Below are 12,695 nucleotides of genomic sequence, written 5' to 3' on the forward strand. Positions count from 1 at the left end.
TAAATTAAATTTGGTGGTTATATACTCACACTTAAACGCAAAGGGTTAATTAGTCACAATTTATGTTATTAACGGAATCCATCGTGGTTGAATTTTTTAATTTCCAATTATCTTCTAGAATTTTAGAAATAATAACTTTTTTAAGGATTGAAATTATTCTTTGAGTTTAGTCCTGTGGCGGTGAAGGGCTCATTTAAAAAAATATTAGTAATTACAATTATATTTTACTCTGTGCAACAAATCATGAATTTTATTAACTAAGCCTTTACAGATATGGGCCAGAGTGTAATGAGTAATTTGAAATAAAAATCAACCTGATATTCCTAATACTCTAAAAGACTTTTGGCTAAAACCAATTTAACTAAACGAAGAACCAATTTGAAACTGTTTTACGGACGCGAACGCATAATATATCATTGTGCGACTACACTTGCAACCGAACAGTGAACCGAACGTCGTTGCGAACTGTATCTACATGCTGCTATTTCGATATGACTTGAATCACATCAAAAGAGCAGTATGTATCTGTGGTTCGCGATGACGTTCGGTTGCAAATGTAGACGCACCATTAGATTAAGGAACAGGTAGTTCTTTCGCTTTATTAGAAAAGTTCATCTTTTTCCCACTACTCCCAGCTTAAATGCAACAACATATTTCATTTACTAATATCCCTGTAGGTGTGAGATTGCAGCGCAACACTGTAATTAGCATATATTTTCAGCGGAAATGAATTTTTTTGAAAAACATATAGTTCTACCCCCATTCCTCACGAACCAGTCAACTTCATAATCTTTTATTACAATCTAATCACCAGAAGCCGAAAAAATTGGATAAAACTGTTCGAATGTATAACTCTCAGCGTAATTTGTTGCGAGCTTCTATACGTTGGTTCGTTCGTGTCGATCAACACATAGAAGCTCCCTATAAAGCATGCTGAGATTCATATATACGTACAGTTTTATCCAATTTTCTCGGCTTCTGTAGCTTAAATTATTATAAAAAATTATAGACAGTTTGGTTGGTTCGTGAAGAATGGGGGTAGAACCATAGATTTTTAAAAAATCTTTCATTTCAGTTGAAAATAAATTGTAATTGCACTGTTGCGCTGCAATCTCATACCGACAGGGATATTAGTAATCGAAATTTTTTGGTGTATTTAATTTGATGGAGATGAGGGAAAAGATGAACTCTTCTAATAAAGCCAGAGAACTGCTTGTGTCTTTGTTTGACATATTATTATGCGTTCGCGTGGGTAAAACAGTTTAAATTATTTCTTGTTTTAGCTAAATTGATTTTAGCCGAAAATCTTCTACAGTACTAGGATATTAGCTTAATTGTGTGGTCTCAAATGATTGATTACACTCTCTGGCCCATATCCGTAAAGGCTTATATACTTCATTAATAAATTTCAAGATTTTTTTCATAACGGAATATATTGAAATTTTTTATTTTTATTTTTTTTTAAACGGACTCTTTACCGTCACATGGATGATCTCAATGAATAATTATAGTCCTTACAAAAAAGTTTATATTGCTAGAATTCTAAGAGATAATTGGAGATTAAAATATTCGACCTCAATGGATTCCCTTAAATCGGTTAAGAACGTTCTCCGGCAAAATTATTTTCTTAGAAATTGTTTAAAACTTAAAGTTTATATTGAATTAATCGTGTTTTATTCATTATGAGATTTTTAATACCTCTTGCGGTACTAAATTTTTATATATGAAGCTTCAATGTACTCAGTTTTAACATGGAATGCATATGCTGAGCTATCTTAACGTAAAAATTTTAATGAATAATAAACAGTTTTATTCGAATTTATTTTAAAAGTTAGTATAAGATTCCTCATATTATCAGTAACGCATAGCAAAAAGTCTAATATAGCAAATGGTATTCGTTTCTGAGAAATAATGGTTTAAAGACACTGATGGCAAGATTAATTTTCGTTTAGTCGCAGACATCGAGAGGTTGGTACCACTGCAACTTCGTATCGTCACTATTGCTGCGACATAGATAAAGATAGAAAACGTCAAAAAATATTATGAGCTTGTGAGTAATATTATTTAAATGTAATTAATACGAATTATAAAATGCTCAATAAACAATATAAGACGTACTCATTTATACAAGCTCGGCTTGATTTAAGTGCAGTGTTGCCAGCTTGCGTAAAGCTGCGCGGATAAACATGTTTAGAACTTTTGCGCACAAGTGGTTGTCCATCATATAATTACTCCGCGTGTATGCCAACCAATGTTACCAAACTTCGGAAAGTAACTCTCGAGTTGAGCACAACTGCAAGCGGAGAACGTCCTTAAAAAATTCTACACAATTACAATGATGCCAGTTACTGCGCTATAACAGCCAAACAAATGCGTGCCTTAGAAATACGCACACAGCTTAATTGATTGTATGTCATGTGATTAGATTATTAAGGCTGTATAAAGGGACAGATAACTTGCTCCACAACACGTATGTCATTAGGTTTGTTTTTTTTACCTGTACTTTTATATTCAAAATGATATAATACATGTTGCTTATACCATAGAACAGGACTCGGAATTATTTGCACATTTCAGCTATTTACTATAGGGATTTCCTATTAGTGACCTTAGTAAACAGCTGAAATGTCCAAAAATTTCCGAGTCCTGCCATAGAGTCCTTTAATGAGTTCAATGAATTATAAGCTGGGGTGCCATGTTCTTACACTTCTCGATTCATTTTCAACCGTTTTTCCACACTTTCTTAAGAGTAGAAATAGATAAGGAAACGAAATGTATAGAAAATGGTACCTCAGCTTGCACCTGATTAAAATACTCTACAGTAAATGTAACATATGTTATACCATTTTGAATGCAAAAGTGCAGATAATGAAAATTAATCTATTGCTTGGATGCATAAATGTTTCGGCTAGTTTCGCTTAATTTCAGTCAGTTTCGTTATACCTCGATTAAGGGAGAGGGAGAGGGAGAAAGAGAAAGAGAGAGAGAACAGTAAACATTTCTCGCACCATTATCTGGTTATTCATCTTCGTTTACTTCGTTCGTTTAGTCAACGAATGAAAGCAATATGCTCTTTGGCCAGCTTTTGCAAGAGTTTTCATATTAGAAAAACGATTTCGATTCCAATTAAAGGGATCGATGGAGGTCGAATCTTTTAACTTCCAATTATCTTCTAAATTTTAAAAATATTAACATTTTTTAAAGGACTAAACTTATTCGTTGAGATTCATTCTATAGCGGTAAGAAGCCCGTTTTCCAAAAATATGAAAAATAAAAAATAAAAATTAAATTTTACTCTGTGAAATAAATAACTATATTTATTGAAAAAGTATAACCCTTTGCAGCTATGGGCCAGAGTGTAATAAGTAATTTAAGACCAAAAAGAAGCTGATATTGCTAAAATTATCGAAGATTTTTTACTAATGCCAATTCAGCTAACCGAAGAACAATATCGAATCTAATTTACCGACTCGAACGTATATTAAAATATTAGACAAGACAGGTGTATTAGCTATTTCCCTATATTAACGAGAATCCGTATACCGACATTACAGGGCAAAAACTATTTCACATGCAGCGTCGTCATTTGTTGACAGATTGTAAAGTTATTACATGTTTTTCGAAATGCCAAAAGATTTTCTACTAAAGTTCGTTGGGAAAATTAATAAAAAAGAAAAACAAAATTTTTGTTTAAATAAATATATTAACAATATTGAAACAATAAATAAATTGCAAAATCTCCTAACGTATTTTACTAGATATTGTTCTTACGTTTCCAAAAAGTCCACAAAAATGGAAATCCGTCAAGAAATGACAATGCTGCATTTCAAATAAATAGAGGAATTTCGTGCTCGGGAAGTCTCCAACATGAAATTCTTCCATTATTTATTTCAAATGCAGCATCGTCATTTCCTGACGGATTTGCATTTTTGTGGACTTTTTGGAAATGCAAGAACATTATCTAGTAAAGTACGTTGGGGGATTTTGCAATTTATTTATTGTTTCTCAATAATGTTAATATATTTATTTAAACAAAACATTTCATTATTTTTTGTTGATTTTCCCAACGTAATTTAGTAGATAAGCTTCTGGCATTTCCAAAAACATGAAATATCTTTACAATCCGTCAACAAATGAAGACGCTGCATGCAAAATAATTTTTGCCCTGTAATGTCAGTATACGGATTCCCGTTAAGCGAATGGTTAACCATGTGATTACAGCGGCAGTGAAATGATCTTATTTGCGACATCAACTCATGTGTATGAAGCTATGTATGTCGGGTTTACAGTAAAATGGTGCAATGTTAATTTTAGTTTGGATTACTGGATATTTCTCAAATAAGGTATTTTCCGCGAGTATTTATAAAAAGACAAATTATTTGAACAGTATAAACAATTATCATTATATCTTAACACGTTGAGCGCAGCGCCGGTCCCCAGAGACCGGCACCGATCTTTCCATTTGGCCGGCGTCGGTCCTTCGAATCATACTCAAATTAAAAGCTACCCAATTTATGCCGTGATTGGTGTCATTGGAGTTGTGAAATTATAAATAAAATGATGGTAATAATTATAATTTTAAAAAATTCCAATTGAAAAAGTTTACATTTTTAATACGACCTGTTCTTTTTCCTTGTACTGTCTATTATCCGTGGATTAGTCTCGGTCGCCTTTAGGCTCTAAGCGAGCAGAGTATAAAAATAATGGTGGGGATAGCCAGTGGAAAATCATCGAGGGAACTTGTTGAAAATACAATGAGGGAGTTCTGCAGACCTATATTCATTCTCCAACCCAAAAAACAATTGAGTGCTCGCCGTCAAGTACTCGTTCGCTACCGGCTGAACGGAAAGGACAGGAATATCGACACCAAGCTCAACGTGTTAAGCATTTGATTTTTGTAAAGAATACAGGGGTTATGAAAAAACACAAATTATGATAAATATTAGTTTTCAGATGAAACCTTGTGGAAAATAGCAGCTATAGTAACTTTCGGTTAAATTTACGCAATTATTACCCATTAAGGGTCCATATATTATCCGAACCACCTTTTTGCCAGCTAATTCCGAGCTACGACCGCTACTAACATAACAAAAGACCGCTCCATAAGAAGTGTAACCTAATACACTTTTTATATCTTTTCTTATATAAATTCAAATTAAAGTTTCTACATTTTTAACTTAATAAATTTAAACTTATTAATAATAAACTAGTGACATTTTTACAATTAAATGAATCCAAAAGCCGCATAAATCTTTTAATTTTTAATATTTTTATGGTAAATAAATTCTTTGGAGATCCTTAACATTTTCTTCTAAAAATAACTGATTTTTCATGTTATATTAGCTTTTAATTATTAACAAACTTTATAGAAATAATTTAGTTAACTAAGATTTATTAAAAAATTCTTAAATTTGTAATTTAAATGGTATTTTTAATTTGGGAGAATTAACAATATATTATCGAAGAGAGAGAGAGAGAGAGAGAAATGAATCATTCTTGTGGAAATATATTTTATTTAAATCAGGTTAATCCATTGACCACAGATTCGAATTACTAAATAACATATCCATTTCTTCAACGTCTATGTACCAAATTATAGAATGGTCATCGGTTACTCCTTGATTCTTCGGATCATCTAGCTCCACTTGATTGTGTTCGTCTAGTTACAGGATATCAACCATTCTTCGATTTGCTTCTCAGAAATATTTTCTATAGAGACTCTTGTTAGCATTCTTCTAAAGTAATTAACTTGACATCTTCATTCTGTGATCCTGTAGTCTCGACTACGTATAGTTCTCAATCTTTCAACAATTTTTTCCACTCATTGCAAATTTTGCTGGTTACTGGGCTGTCTCACGCTCTTTCCGCTAAGTCGACCCAGTCCTTAATGTCGTAATTTGCCCAGTATTTTAGGATTTCGCGAGAAAACCATAATATATTTTTCTCAGTATTCGGTATCTAAAGGATCTCTCAAACTCAATTATCCCTAGATCTATGGGTTCTGAGGAAGATATGGTGTTTGGTGGAATAAATAGATTTTCAAAATTAAAATCTTCTATCCGTATCTTTTCAGATAAATTGTGAGACGAATAATTATTTATCAGCAGTAGTATTCTTTCACAAGTGACTTGTTCCAGTTAATATTTTTAACTCTATTATAAAGAAAAACGATAGAGAACGATACAAAATTTCCATATGACTCCCAGTATGGCTTTTGGTTTGTAAATATTAATAATTTCATCGTATTTTACGATGAGAATGTGCAATAGTATTTTTTCACAAATTACCCATAGAAAGATTATAGTTTTTATTTGTAATTTCCAATTAAAAGTGTTAAAGTGTATCGTATATGAACAATAGAACATTATTTGTTTATGCAATCCTTTGTTTAAAAAAAAATTGTATCATTCCTAAGGTGGTTGTGGTTTATAACTGAGTAGAATTTATCGTTTTTTTGTTTTAATTAATACATCAACGCCCAAAAATGTAAGAATTTTTCTTAATCTTCAAGTTGTAATTCAATTGAGAGATTAACCGGGTACCTCGAGCGATCTGTAACCAACATTATGGAACGAAAAACCAGGGATTATTGTCCAGCGTTATTATTCGTCTGATTTCAATGGTTTTGAGCTTGTTCGAATCGTTAGATCTAGCATTTTGTCATAAAAAATCCGGATTATTCAACAAATGAAAAAGAATAACATTATTAAAAAGTTTGCATTAATAATATTTAAACCCAAAACAAATAGAAAAGACGGGCTTTTTATGACAGGGTGCCAGACCTAACGATTCCAACAAGTCTAAGAACATTGAAATCAGTTGAGAAATAGAGTGGTACCATTGTTTCGCGTTTTTAAAGGGGACGAAAACCAAAAATGTTCAGGAAAGAAGCTAGTTTCCCCTGCCCCCTCACAGTTCACTCTAACGGGTTGCCCCACTCCGGCATCGAAGCTTACTACGAAAGCATTCTTGTTTACGCTATTCCCCTGTCTGTTGCTAATACAAAAATTTCGTTAAAATAACGTTGAGAACATTTCATCTTGTCGATATAATGAAATTGCACAAAATGCAGTTATCATATTGATATAAACTTATAGAAAAGGTGATTTCGAAACATTTGACATGAAAGACTTACGGTGAAACGCGGTATAATGGTACAGTCGTATGTTTCAACAAAATTTAATGAGACTGATTACAATAAAAGCCATTCTTCATGTAGATTGTCCTAGAAAGTCCCCATTTTCGATAAAGCTTATAGTTTTCCAGTATGAACAATTGAAGTTGAATGGCGCACAAATACATATTTCTTCTCTCGTGTAGATCAGCTGCTGCGCATGTTTATCTTTAATCGTTGATAACTGAAAAACTATAAGCTTAATCGAAAATGCAAGCTTTTTAGGAAAATCTAAACGAAGAATGGGTGTAATTATGACTAGTCTCATCAAATTCTGTTGAGAAATACGATTGTACCATTGTCCCGCGTTTCGCTGTAATTTCAGGTTTTCAAGCGTCACTGACTCGTCTATTCTACAATTTATTTTGGAAAAAATAAAAATATGATTGCACATTGAAAAATTACATTAGAAGCTCTCGATAATGTACATGCTGCTATGAGTATTTCTTAATCTTATAAAGCTTGTCGTAAAAGGTGCAATGCAATAAATTTAGGAGGGTGGATACGCGATTAAAATTAAGTATCATGTACATAGTAAACGCTGTGTGTGTCTGTTTACAGTGCACTCCATGAGTCACTAACACACAGTCGCACCCACATGTAGGTCTGCTTTGCTAGTGTATTTTAGGCGAGGCAACAAGTTGCTGAGGTGTGAGAGGGAAAGGAAACTTTATTTACTCCGAGTATGCATCTTTTTACAGTTCGCGTTATACTGACCAGAAGAAGCATTGCAAACTTGTGAAAATATTACAAGAGTATCTCCTTTTCACGCTCTATTCAATGATGTCATCCAACTTGTTGGTGCATTTTTACTTTTCTCGAAATAAATTGCAGAATGGACGAGTCAGTGACGCTTGAAGACTTAAAACTACGGCAAAACGCGGGACAATGGTACAGCTGTATTTCTCAATAGAATTTGATGAAACTAGTCACAACTTTCATGTAGAATATCCTAAAAAGCTCGCATTTTCGATAAAGCTTATAGTTTTCCAGTTATGAACGATTGAAGATGGATGTGCGCAACAGCTAATCTACGCGAGAGAAGAAATATGTATTTGGTCCGTGTGACTCGATCGTTTATAGCTGGAAAACTATAAGTTTTATCGAAAAAATGCTAGCTTTTTAGGTCAATCTACATGAAGAATGACTTTCATTATGACTAGTCTCATCAAATTTTGTTGAAAAATACGATTGTACTATTCTCAACAGAATTCAATGTTCTTGGGCTTTTTGAATTCGTTAGTCTGGCACTTTGTCTTAAGGGGGGAGGCTCGTATAACACCACGAAAAAATAACAGATTTTGGGATTTTTTTTTAGGGGTAATTGAATATATAATCGAATCGCTATTTTTGCTTTTAATTGTATGTAATCTCTAAAGGATTATCATATTTTTTTTACTTTAGTTGAGTTACAAAAAAAGTTATTTAACATTAATGTTATAGCGTCCGTATGAACATCCTTAAACGTCGTGACGTGTATCTTCCATATAATGCCAAAAATTCATGTTTCTCTTTTTTACTACAATCCTAATCAATTTCCCTTCTGCTTAAACCTCGTTTCATTGAACAAAAAATGATGATTTGAACATAAGTATCTACTGTGAAAAATAAAGTCTCATTTTGAAAATTTTTTTGTTCAGTTTTAAAACATTATTAAATATTAATTCGTAAAATATTTTTATTTGAAGTTCATCTATAGCGGAATTTTATTTTCTTTAAAACGAAATAAAAAATTTTTAAATCGGTTGAGAGTTTTTCAAGTTATGCGTCTTAACAATTCGGAAAACGTGGTTTTGAGAAAAACGCGTTTAAAGTTTCTAGTAGGAGAGAGACTCAGCTGACAGATGATTACAGGATCGATAACTGTTGATTATAACAAATATTTCATCCAAACTTATATGAAATATTGTTTCAGACAATGTATGAAAACAAGGCTTGATCGTACAGAAATAATGAAAGTTTGTTGTTCTTAGCGAAACATTACGCTCCGCAAGCTATATTATTACATGATACACAACTACAAAAATCTCTATAAATATGTACTCAGTACGAAATTTACTGTAATATTTTAAAGGTAATTATTTCAGGCTATATACGGTCCATTTATGAAAAAAAAAACGATTTTAAAATCTTATTACGCGAGGCTCCCCCCTTAAAGAAATTCGATTTTTCGATTTGTTTGACGTTTAAATATTATTAATGAAAATTTTTAAACAATTTCATTTTTTTCGTTTTTTGGAATATACGGCTTTTTTATGACAAGATACAAGTCCAAACGATTCTAGCAAGGCCAAAAACATTGAAATTGGACGAAAAATAATGCTAGACATTTGTTTCTCGTTTTTTGTTTTATAATGTTAGTAACGGAGGGCTTGAAGGGCCGTTAAAGAGAATTTTAAACGAAAGTAGCTGCTCTTACTGCTTATGGATGTGCTCTTTCAAAATTCGGAGAGAAATTTTCATTATTTCTACTAGAAACGAAAGTGCATCGTTACGTTGCGAGAAAATGCCTAAAGATTGACAACACTTTTTTTAAAAATATTTTCTTTCATATCGAAAACAGATAGGTACCCACTTGCCACTATGGGTATTGGTGTGCAAAAATGATGTAGTTTAACCCTTAAAGTGCACTAGAGGTCTAAAGTACCCCAAAGAAAATATATGCTTTAATTGTAACTTTTAGGATTTAAAGTTTTGTGTTTGTACCGTCAATTGTGAAAAACCGATTCATAAGAAACATTATTTTTTTCGTAATAGAATACTTGAAAATACAAGTTTTGTAGACATTATTAAAAGTTAGGGTCTTTTAGACCCCATGTACGTTTTATGATATTAATAGGAAGTGTGCGCTTTAAGGGTTAAGACTGTATTTGTTTTAAATTTAATAATGAAGATAGCAGTCATTGATAAATGCGACTAAAATTAAATATTGAAAAAAATATAAAGTATTTTTTTTGAACGATTGTATACAAATTGTTTTCATAATACTTTTGAACATTCATAATGATGGACTTATCTCTTCAAATCAATGTGCACCATTACGTAACATTACAAAATTTCGACCTATATGAATATAATGTACTTTTTTTAAAAATGCTCTGAAGTACCTCTTGTAGTAAAGTACTTTATATTCGTATAGATCGCTATTTTATAATGTTACGCGTGTGAGTATACATTGATTTCAAAAGATAAGTCCATCATTATGGATATTCAAAAGTAATGTTAAAACAATTTGTATAAATTCATTCAATAAAATACATTATTTTAATTTTAATATCACATTTAGTTGCAATTCAATGGCCGCTATCCTTATTTTCGGATTTAAAACAAATATTCTAAAGCTACAACATTTTTGCTCACGTATAGCCATAATCGTAAGTGAATACCTAATCGTTTTCAATATAAAAAAGATATTTAAAAAAAAGTTTAACGATTTTCACGCATTTTCTCGCAATAAAACCAATGCGCTTTTGTTTCTTGTCGAAATAATGAGTTGTAGTACTTGCTTATAATTAATGTGAACCATTTTTTAGTAGGACTAATAATAGTTGCAAAAAATATTGACTTCACTACTTTGTTTGATCACAATAGTTTTTTCAGTTGGCATGTTTTAGTGGAGCATTTATGTACTTGCCATTTTAATTAGAAGCGAAGCATATTTTTTGCATGGGACCTCATATCGTTCTTTAAGGATATAGTAATTAATACTAAATTATTGTTTTGGTTATACTGCAAATTGAGGAAAAATATTGAAACTTCCTCATTCGAAAAATCAATGCTTCTAATTAAAATGTTATTTCGATTTTCTATTAAATATAACTACATCAGTAATTATAATTACATAAAATATTAAAATTACCAGATTTATCATTTATTAATATTAAAAGGACTAGAGATGAGAAAAAAGCATTGAAAGCATAGAGCTCATATAGTTGGGTTTTATAACTTGAGAGTAAATGTCAAGAGCTAATCAAGAAAATGGTACACTCAGCATATGCTGCTCTGTAACGTCACGACACGGTATTTAAATTGTTTAGGATTTTGAAACGATACTTTTTGGCCCACTATGCCTTAAACTATATTCATATTTAAAAAATGAACATATTATTACAAATTTATTAATTTAATTCAAAAAATGTAATTTAATATATTCATTATTAAATAGTAAAAGTAACTTATAATATTATTGCTGAATGAATTATATGTTAAAACACATCTAATTTATCTTTGAATCTAGAATTTATTTAAAACAAATTTTACAAGTATTATGCCAATATCGATACCATTAAAATTGATTTTTATGTAATAACACTTTTTCTACATTCTAAAATCTATAGGTATTTGATTTCCAACCCCTTCATACAAATTCAATTATTTACGAAGATTGTTTTATAAAGCTCTTTTGGTAATCAATTTTACAATTCTTCGATTTCTTGTTTAATTTAATTTAGAACCATATGTATTGTTTTATAAAGCTCTTTTGGTAATCAATTTTACAATTCTTCGATTTCTTGTTTAATTTAATTTAGAACCATATGTATTGTTTTATAAAGCTCTTTTGGTAATCAATTTTACAATTCTTCGATTTCTTGCTTAATTTAATTTAGAACCATATGTATACTTTCTATAGTATGTGTAACATTTTTCATATTATGGTTAATTTATTCTGATCTACATTACAAATTCTGATGATCAAAGCGTTGAAGATATTTAATAGGAAGTAGAATCCTTTTATTAAAATTATTGCACATCTGCACAGGAGTAGCAAAATGTATTGATACTATGCAGTTGACAATTAGTCTTTTTCCTATACTATTATTTTTAATAGATATATAAAGTCTCTACATATTCCTATAATGTTTCAATTGACACAAAACAATTTGAACATTTGATTTTAAGCATATGTGGCAGAATACATCTTTATTTTTTTAATTTCTTCCGTAATTACAATTTCTACTTATTCATTTTCTACACTGTTATCAAAATTGTATTATCTATTTTGTTTAATTTCAAATTACATTATCTATCATGTGAAACTATGATTACCAAAGCACTGAGGCTTTTTAGTAGGATGTGCTATTATTATCTATTTATTAGAAGTATTAAATAGTAGGTAAATTATTTTTGATATTGTTCACTTTAAACTTAAACTCTTTCCTTTTCCTGCAATAATATGTCAAAATACCTGTTGAGAGAATGCCTAAAAAGCTTAGACTTTTTACATGAGTAAACTCCTCAATAATATCTAGGAATATTTAAAAAAATGAAACTACTCCTCATTATACACCCTCTACCGGAGCAACTTTATTTACTAACTTTTCTTCAATTGATTCAATACAAAAATTAATAAACTTATTAATATACACTTAGTTGCAAAGCTATAACTATTCCTTACGAAACTATTACAACATATGTACACCTGTTTATCTTCAACGACTAGTTAATCTCTCTTCTCTTTTAAAACTGCTCAATACACTGTTACACGGGAAAATTCCAGCAACCGCTTCCGCGTAGGGCAAAA

General features: G+C 30.9%; 1 protein-coding gene across 2 annotated transcripts in view; it reads left to right on the forward strand.

Annotated features, from left to right (window-relative positions):
- Kap-alpha1 (karyopherin alpha1) overlaps window positions 1–12,695 on the forward strand; it is a 183,310-nt gene that overhangs the window by 3,640 nt on the left and 166,975 nt on the right. The gene's annotated exons all lie outside the window — the stretch shown is intronic.

The sequence above is a fragment of the Prorops nasuta genome, unplaced genomic scaffold, assembly GCF_024137725.1.
Source record: "Prorops nasuta isolate Cenicafe-Biocafe unplaced genomic scaffold, Cenicafe_Pnas_1.2 PNAS00013, whole genome shotgun sequence".
NCBI classification, from domain to species: domain Eukaryota; kingdom Metazoa; phylum Arthropoda; class Insecta; order Hymenoptera; family Bethylidae; genus Prorops; species Prorops nasuta.